This window comes from Astatotilapia calliptera, chromosome 6 (assembly GCF_964374335.1).
Source record: "Astatotilapia calliptera chromosome 6, fAstCal68.1, whole genome shotgun sequence".
Lineage (NCBI taxonomy): Eukaryota > Metazoa > Chordata > Actinopteri > Cichliformes > Cichlidae > Astatotilapia > Astatotilapia calliptera.
The window spans coordinates 34,092,784-34,102,258 of NC_137427.1; the positions used below are offsets into that span (position 1 = coordinate 34,092,784).

Here is a 9,475-nt window from a genome sequence, read left to right on the forward strand (position 1 = left end):
ATCTCCATTTGTCATGCAAGGAAACAATCATATTCTTTAAAGCACAGTTATATTTGCTCTACTTAAAAAAAAAAAGAAAGAAAAAAAGATGTCTGCTCTCGCAGAACAGAAAAGATTGACAGGGAAAGTTTATTTCTGCTGCTTGTATCCGTGATCTCGTTCTTTCAATCTTTAAATCAAGCTTATGACCATAGGTGAAGATAAGGACGTAGCTCAGACAGTAAATTGAGATCTTTGCTTTTACACTCAGCTCTGTCTTCACTTCAAACTGGGAGTTTAAGATCTTCTGAACCAGGGCCTCTGTCAGATACTGTAAAGATGTACACCTGTGCACTACAGCACCTCATTGTTTACCCCATGGTACAGTATGGTATGCCTAACCATTGCAAAACATTTAGCCAAGAAAAGCATAATTTTACTAGTTCATAGCTTAAGGAGTAACATTTTCCCTTTTGTTTTCACCTTCCAGAGGCAGCTGCTACAGCCAATTGACGATTTTTCTCTTTTCCTGGTTTTCCTGTCAGTTGGTTTGAAGGAGCGGGACATGGCACACCGATTTAACATACACCAGTCCACAGTGAGCCGCATTATTGCAACATGGACAAATTTTCTTGCCACTGGACTGGGGTCTCAGTGCATCTGGCTTACACGTGAAGAAGTGCAAGCTTACCTCCCTGAGGAATTCAAAGATTTCTCAGACACCCAGAAGCCAGACCATGAGTAAGATTTGATTGAATCTTTTTTGTGTCTCCTTAGTGGGTTCTGCATAGGCATACTGTAGGTACTCTGGCTTCCTGCCACAGTCTAAAGACTTACGTATTAGGTTAACATGTAATAGCATGACCATAAATGGTTGGCTGTCTTCATGTGCTACTCCTGTGATGCACCTGTCCAGGATGTAGGAGAGCTGGGATGGGCTCCAGCCTCCCCACAACTGTGAATTGGTGAACCGGTAGAGAATATGGACACTTTTTAAAAGTTGTATTTGTGTTACTAAGACCAATTGGATGTCAGACAAGAGATTGAGTGACGGCTGCTTTCGTTGGTAGAGAAAGCCATGGCTGTGGCTCAGCACCATGACGCTGTGTCGGGCACAGAAAAGCAACACGTAGCAAATGACTACGCCAGGAAGCTTGCTAACGGCTGGCAACACTGTCAGGTACTCCAGGCTTCACAGTACATTGTCTTACCCAACAGAAGTTACTTGTGCTAAATTTGTCATTTTCTGTACAGGAAAATATATTATCATGTCTTTAGCAGAAAGTGTTCTTCAGTCCAAACTTTCTTGCACAGGTTTCTTGTCTAACTGTTGTCTCTCTTTCAGGTTTTAGTCAGTAACAGTCTGGCTGCTCTCAGCGGCTTGTCTGCTGAGCGAATCTACTGTGAAAACCTCAACGTCAGCGTGTGTCCTCTCACTGAATCCAGCAAGAAGGTAAAAAACACAGAAAATAGACTTTGAAGGGGACCCGCTTTACTCATTTCCAACTCATCTTTATTTTTTGGAATTGAATAAAGTAGATTTACATGATTTAGAGTGAAATCCTTAGTAATCTTTGCACTGGTGCAGCCCAATTTAGAGTCCTATTTAAGTCATCTGTCTGATTACCACCCACTGGTAAAAGGTTTGAACAGCAATCCCAAAAAGGTTGATTCTGTTCATCTGAACGTGACGTTTTCAGTGGGAGAAACGTTTCGTCACTCATCCAAGTGAATTCTTCAGACTCAGCTGACGCAGGTTTCCCCAACCTTATAAACAGTACATTTGTTCCTTCAGTGGGCTGGTTTCAGTCATTGTGCAATCTGCTGTGAGGTCAGTTTCTTGATCATTAATATGCAAATTGTCATGACCATTGATCAACAATCACTGATCAACGACCATGAGTACCATTCACTGAAAGTTGGGGAATGGCTGCAGTCACAGCATTGTAAGATGGTGAAAGATGTACCCTTAGGCCCCCTCCTGGCCTGCTTGCTCAAACCAGCGTTCCTCCCTGTCCAGGATGTGTACATCATTGAAAGAGTGTCCACTGGCCTGTAGGTGTAAATAGACTGCGGAGTCCTGGCCTGACAAGGTGGCTCTTCTGTGTTGAGTCAACTGCTTCGCCAGAGGTTGTTTGGTTTCCTCGATGTATAAATCCTGGCAATCCTCCTGGCACTTAACAGCGTACACTATGTTACTCTGTTTGTGTCGGGGGACCCGATCCTTGGGGTGGACCAATTTTTGCATTGTGTGTTTTGGTGTTTAAAAGCCTCCGAGACCCGGTGTTTAGAAAAACAATGTATCTCAAATGTTCTGCTTCTCCTGACACATACGGGATCACTAAGGGTTTTCGCTTAGGCAGCAGTTTTGCTTCTCTCCTGAATTGATTGGCGCCTCCAAGCTTTGACAAGAGTCCAGCTGGGATAACCATATTTACTCAGGGCCTTCATGATGTGATGTTCTTCTACTTCCCTGGCCGCTGTGTCTGTTGTAGCGTCCTGATGACACCCAGTTTGTGCTCCAGTGGATGATGAGAGTCAAACCTTAAATACTCACCCGTGAGCATTTGTTTACAGTGCACATCAACTTTAAATGTCCCCCTTTACTGGTGTAAATCTCACAGTCTAAGAAGGCTAACCTGCCATAACCTCCCAGGTGAACCTAATGTGATGGTCCACCCAGTTAATGTGATCAGTGAAACCTGCGGTCAGCTGAAATGGAAGAAGTCACTTGGATGAGTGACGAAATGTTTGTCCCACTGAAAACTCTACGTCCAGATGAATAGAATTAATTTTTAAAAGTTCCTTACCTGGATGACTGAGGATGCATCAACACATTTGAACAGCAAGCGGGTAGAGTCGCAGCTTTAAAATCTGAAGGTTTTGCTCATAAGTCTTACTTGTACATGTACTGATCCTGTCATTTAAACCATGTTAAACAACCATCCATCAGTAACATAATAAAAAAAAACATATTATGTCATCTTAAATGTAATTCTGAACACTCTGACCCTCTGAGATTTATCCTCGGAACAAACAGTGTATTCAAGGTGTACAGCCTAAAAAACCTGGGCTACAGTTATTGTAAATACATTCTGTGTAATTACAGATAAGACTGGATGCTCACGCTGCCTCTCTCTCGCTTGTTTTTTGTCTGTCATTCAGTTCTCAGTCAATGTGTACAACCCTCTCGCTCGGCCCGTCACTTGGCCCGTCAAGCTGCCGGTCAATGGAACAGTGTACAGCGTGTCAGATGCTAGTGGCAAAGCGGTGGACTGCCAGGTCAGTATGTGTGCCAGCAGCAAGTATGAGAGAGCAAGCAGCCTTCTGGAGCCTACATCTTCAGACCCAACTCTTCCACACCTTTCATCATCAGCCGGACGGCCAAGACGGAGATCATTAAGGTAGAGATGTTTGCTCGTATCCAGACGTAGATTCCTCATAGCAAAGCTTTGTTTTTACACTGTTATTCAGTTTACTTCTAAATTATAGGCTGCTGTCATTTTATATGTGTGGGTGTCAGAATGAACGTGCCAACATGTTTTACCTCCCTGTTTAGAGGCTAATATGCAGCGTCTAATTTTGTACTGCAATGCTCTCATCCTCAGACGTCAGTGGTGCAGGAGGTGAGGCAGTGGTTTGCTCCCTGGGTGTCTCAGGTGGTTCGTCTCTATGCTGACAGCAGAGCTCTGGAGCTCGAGTGGACTGTGGGACCTGTGCCGATAGAGTGAGTTTAACACGTGCACACTACATATGTAATGGAGATGTTTTTAGAGATAAGTGGTTGTTGAAATTTCTGTTCTCTTCAACCTTTCTAAAAGCTCAGTGTCTTAATGTCAACTGATCTTTCAGGGGAGAAAAACCTCATATGGGGCAATATTGTGGCAGAGCTTTGCCCTTCTAAATATTTCCTCATATCATAGCAAGTGATTGGCTTAGATCGCCGTTATCTTTTTCCCCATGTCAGATTATAAATACATGGAAAGAGGGAATTTTAGACCATAAGATTCCATGCACACCCACTGGGGAATAGATTTAGCTCATAATTATTTATTTTTTTATTTGTGAGCGAGAGAAATAAATTCAAGGAAAAGTGAGGAATCCTGGCCAAAATGCTCCCCACACCACCCACCTTTAACCCACGTCACACTTGCTGTCTTGACCTTTTAGTGACAGCCTGGGGAAGGAGGTGATCACTCGTCTGGACACCAGCATCAAAACCTCTGAATATTTCTACACTGATTCCAACGGCAGAGAAGTTCTGCAGAGGAAGTAAGAGTTTGCTTTTTGTTTTTTGATGATGGAAAATGCATTTTAACCTTTTAAAGTTGTTGCAGTTGTTTTGGATGGTATTTTACAGATTATATACAAAGTAAGACAGCTGTACAGTTATGTGATAGTTTTACATTAAAAGAATCTAATTCTGTACACTTAGTGTGTGTGTGTCCCATCCCCCCCAAACAGGAAAGACTTCCGGCCCACCTGGAACCTGCAACAGTCAGAGCCCATTGCTGGAAACTACTACCCAATCAACTCTCGCGCTTATATCAAGGTTTGTGTGTTTGTTAGCTTCCATTTGGAGAGACAAGCAACAAAGAGCATTGACTGTCAGTTCTATGAATTATCACAAGTGATGTTTTCCTTTCACTTGTGTGTCTTCAGGATGATGTGGACCAACTCACTGTGGTAACGGATCGCTCTCAGGGTGGAGGCAGCATCCAGAATGGTTCACTGGAGATCATGGTGAGGCATAAAGTCGTAGCTCATTACCATTAGCATGTTGACCCCATCTAAGCGCACACAAGGAGTTCTTATTAAAGTCTCTCTATCCAACCTCCTCACCCTCAGCTCCACCGCCGGCTGCGCCACGATGATTTCCGTGGTGTTGGTGAACCTCTCAACGAGATCTCTGGCATCTTCCCAGACGGGCTGGTGGTCCGCGGCCGCCTCCTGCTCACCCTCGATCCCCCGCAGACTGCTGCCGACACGCACCGCCCCTTCGCAGAGGGGATGGTGTTGCAGCCGCTGCTTACGTTTACTGATGGAGATCTGAAGCCAAACACTCAGCTGGAGGTATGTAAATGATAAACGGATTGGTACTTGTATAGCGCCTTTCTACTCATTCACCCAATCACGTGCACATTCGTACAGTACTTGTACAAATACTGCATGTATTTTAAAGACATGTTATTAACACACTTCACTAATCGGGTTTCAGAAGTCACGGTGATGTGATCTGTGTTTGAAATATTAGCAGTGCAAGAACCAGCTGGCCTCCATCTTGCAGGTTCCTGTTCAAACACCTTAAACTCCTGTGTGTAAGCTTAAGAAAAGCTTTGTACAGTGCTGTGACCTGCACTGTACAAACTGCAGGCTGTTCCTGTGAGAGTCTGCTGCTTGTTTTGAGTCATTGTCTCCAACTGTCTATGCTGCTGGTTATAACCCATTTCTGTCCTGCTGTGTACATATTTGCATTTTTTAGACATGGTTTCACTCGCTCTCAGGGGAACTGAGCTAAGCTGTGTTGCCTTTAGCGGCAACTGCTGCTGACATGTTTTCAGAGCCAGTGATTGGTTGAAATTCATATCAACTTTATATAGTAATTTTATAGAAAATGTGGTTGGATTACATTAAATCTTTTTTTTTTTTTTAAAGGCATGGTTTCTGTGAGTGAGGGGTCTTTGTCTTTTAGTTCTCAGGGCTTCTGGCTGCACTGCCCCCTGCTGTCCACCTGCTGACACTCAGTCAGTGGGATGAAGACTCAGTGCTGCTGAGACTGGAGCATCAGTACCAGAGCTCAGAGAGCAAAGTGAGCTCTCAGCCAGTCACAGTCAACCTGCAGGTCAGACACAATTTAAACCTTGTTACACTCAAAGCGACCGTACGATCATCTGTCATTCAGTCGTTTCTCGTTTGCAATCCAGTGGAATGTCGTTTTGCTGTAACTAATCCCATCGTCTTTCCTGTCTGTGCAGAAGCTGTTTTCAACTCTGGAGGTTCTGGGTGTGGCTGAGTTGAACCTGTCGGCCAATCAGTGGAAAGATGAGATGAAACGTTTTGACTGGACTCCTGAGAAAGGTACAGGACACCAGTGTTGTGTCAGTTAGTTCACCACTGCAGTTCTGAACGTCACCCTAGATTCAAAGCTGGATGTGTTCTCCAGTCTGACTCGATTTAAATTTGGCTAAATTTCAATGAATGTCGTCTCCTCGGGCGTATTTTAATATGGATTCCAACTCAGCTGCTTTGAGCTTTGTGCATTTTGGAGGTCGGTGGTAAAATCTCAGAGACCAGGTATGAACTTCTGTGGAAATCACTTTGGTTTGTTGTCAGATCAAAGTGAAAATAATTTAATAGATTAAATGATGCGTGTTCTGTGCGCTCGTAGCTGCAGTTCCAGCTGTGTGAAGGAAATGTAGCAGCAGTATATAAATCAGAATCAGAATACTTTATTGATCCCTGGGGGAAAAAATTTTTTGTTACAGTGCTCCATTATAAACCAACATTAAGACAAGACAGACAATACACTAACTAAGAATAGTATAATATATACATATATATACATACAAACATAAGTCACTCATAAATAAATAGCTGAAAAAGAAACATGTGTAGTTGTAGCAGCAAACAGTGTGTTAGGTGGATGCGTTGTACAGGGAGATGGCCACAGGCAGGAAAGATTTCCTGTGTCGTTCAGTGGTGCTTTTCGGTAATCTCAGTCTCTCACTGAACGAGCTCCTGTGACTGACCAGCATGTCATGGAGTGGGTGGGAGGTGTTATCCAACATAGTCTTTATCTTGGACAGCATCCGCCTCTCCAACACCACCTTGAGGGAGTCCAGCTCCATCCCCACAACATTGCTGGCCTTACGGATCAGTTTATCGAGTCTGTTGGCATCTGCGACCCTCAGCCTGCTCCCCCAGCATGCAACAGCATAGAGGATCGCACTGGCCACAACAGACTCGTAGAAAATCCTCAGCATTTTCTGGCAGATGTTGAAGGACCTCAGTCGCCTCAAAAAATAGAGACGACTCTGGCCCTTCCTGTAAAGTGCCGTGGTGTTTTTAGCCCAGTCCAGTTTATTGTCAATGTGTACTCCAAGGTATTTATAGTCCTCCACAATGTCAACACTGACCCCCTGGATTGAAACAGGGGTCAAGTGTTTCCTGGTCTTCCTGAAGTCCACGATCAGTTCCTTGGTCTTTGCCACGTTGAGCTGCAGATGATTCTGCTCACACCACGTGACAAAGGAGTCGACCACAGCCCGGTACTCTGTCTCATCATCCCTGCTGATGCATCCAACCACCGCAGAGTCATCAGAAAACTTCTGAAGATGGCAGGTCTCTGTGCAGTGGCTGAAGTCTGTGGTGTAGAGGGTGAAGAGGAAGGGGGAGAGGACAGTCCCCTGTGGTGCCCCTGTGTTGCTGATCACCTTGTCAGACACACACTGTGGGAGACGTACATATTGTGGTCTTCCTGTCAGGTAATCAACAATCCAGGACACCAGAGAAGCATCCACCTGCATCGCTGCTAACTTATCACCCAGGACGGTCGGCCTGATGGTGTTGAAAGCACTGGAAAAGTCAAAAAACATGACCCTCACAGTGCTCGCCGGCTGGTCCAGATGGGTGTAGACACGATTGAGCAGGTAGATGATGGCGTCCTCAGTTCCGAGACGAGGCTGATAAGCGAACTGAAGGGGATCCAGGTGTGGTCTTACTATGGGTCGCAGCTGGTCCAGGATGAGCCTTTCCAGGGTCTTCATGATATGGGAGGTCAGTGCCACGGGCCTGTAATCCTGGGGGCCACTGGGACGTGGCGTCTTTGGTACAGGGACGAGGCATGATGTCTTCCACATCACCGGGACCCTCTGCAGACTCAGACTCAGCATAAACAGTTTATGAAAGACTCCACACAGCTGGGGGGCACAGGTCTTGAGGACGAGGGGACTCACTCCGTCTGGTCCAGCAGACTTGCCTGAGTGAAGTCTCCTCATTTGCATCTCATTTGCATAAACACCAACTGAATACATTTATAATCCAGTGACAATGAAGTGCACAGTCTGCGCTTCAGTCAGTGTTTTTTTTAAATGTATGGCTTCAATACGAAACATATTTGCAAACATATACGGCACTTAACATTATTCAGTAATCCGTTATTCTGGCTTTGTAGTACACTGCTCTTCAATCACACTTCCATAGCGAGGATTCCCTGATATTTGCAGATTTTGGCCTTCGTTTAGTGTTGTCACAATTTCATTACATTATTTATAATATTTTATATAGTAATATAAAGACTGGCAACATCTGGATTTTTCAACATCTGGCAGGTGACCATGCACTGAAGGAGCGCTGGGCTGACAGAAATCTGCTGATGCCTTTTTAAATCTCTGATTGTAGTCATCGACTTAACAGTTTCCCTGCAGGTGCTAATTAAGCCAGCAGGGAGCTATAAAGAGTCATAAACAGATTGATATGCTTCATAATGTAATGTATACTACAAGGTGTTTCTGGAGCTCAACATGTTATTTTGTTCCTTGTGAGGAGACTTGGTTGCTGATCACTGACCCGTGTCACGGCTGGTGTGTTTAAAGATTAGCCAACTAAAAACACTTTGTGTCGTTTGTGCTCACGTAATGTGTCTGTTTTCCAGGAGAAAAGCCGCTGCTGAAGACATTTCAAGACCCGTCCACGTGGGAGGTGACCTTAAGGCCAATGGAGATCCGAACGTTCCTTCTCAAAGTCAACCTTAGATAGCCAATCACACATGAGATTTTATAGGATGAATTATTGTATATTGACATTCCTGTGGCTTGTTTACGTTGCTGATTTAATAAAGTGAGGATTTTTAGGGGGAAAAAGATGAATGAGAAGTTGTATTCACGCTGCCTACGACTTAAAATCGGATCACAGCTGTAGCCCGGACTGACCTGGGCAAAAGTCATTTCAGGAGGCCTTCAGCCTTTGATACAGAATGTCTGAATAAGATTGAATTCGTTAAAGCTGCCTTTAACATTTTTGAGAACATTTATATTTGTGGGGGGGTTTTTTTGTGCTGTTGCAGTAACAGAATATAGTCTCCCACACATCTCCCACGACATCTTCCACGCGGATTTATCAGGAAATGCGTGGAAGATGTCGTCCCATCCAGAACAGTTAAATCCTTCCCAAATCAAAAACCCTGGATTAACGGAGATGTTCGCGCAGCACTGGCGGCACGGAGCACCGCCTTTGCCTCCGCGAACACATCGGACTACAAACACGCACATTACCAACTCCGGAAGACGATCAAAGCAGCCAAACGTGAGTACAGGGACAGGGTGGAGCAACAGTTTGACAACCCTCGGAGTATGTGGCAGGGACTAAACACGATCACAGACTTTAGAGGGAAAACCAGCACACCGCAGACCACGGCCTCTCTGTGTGAGGATCTAAACGTATTCTACGCTAGATTCGACACAGCGAACACCATGAGACCGGACAGTGTGCGCACCGT

The 9,475-nt window shown here is 44.7% G+C and overlaps 1 pseudogene; it reads left to right on the top strand.

Annotated features, from left to right (window-relative positions):
- Window positions 1-62: 62 nt before the first annotated feature.
- Window positions 63-8,764, top strand: LOC145429550 (lysosomal alpha-mannosidase-like; annotated as a pseudogene).
- Window positions 8,765-9,475: the final 711 nt, after the last annotated feature.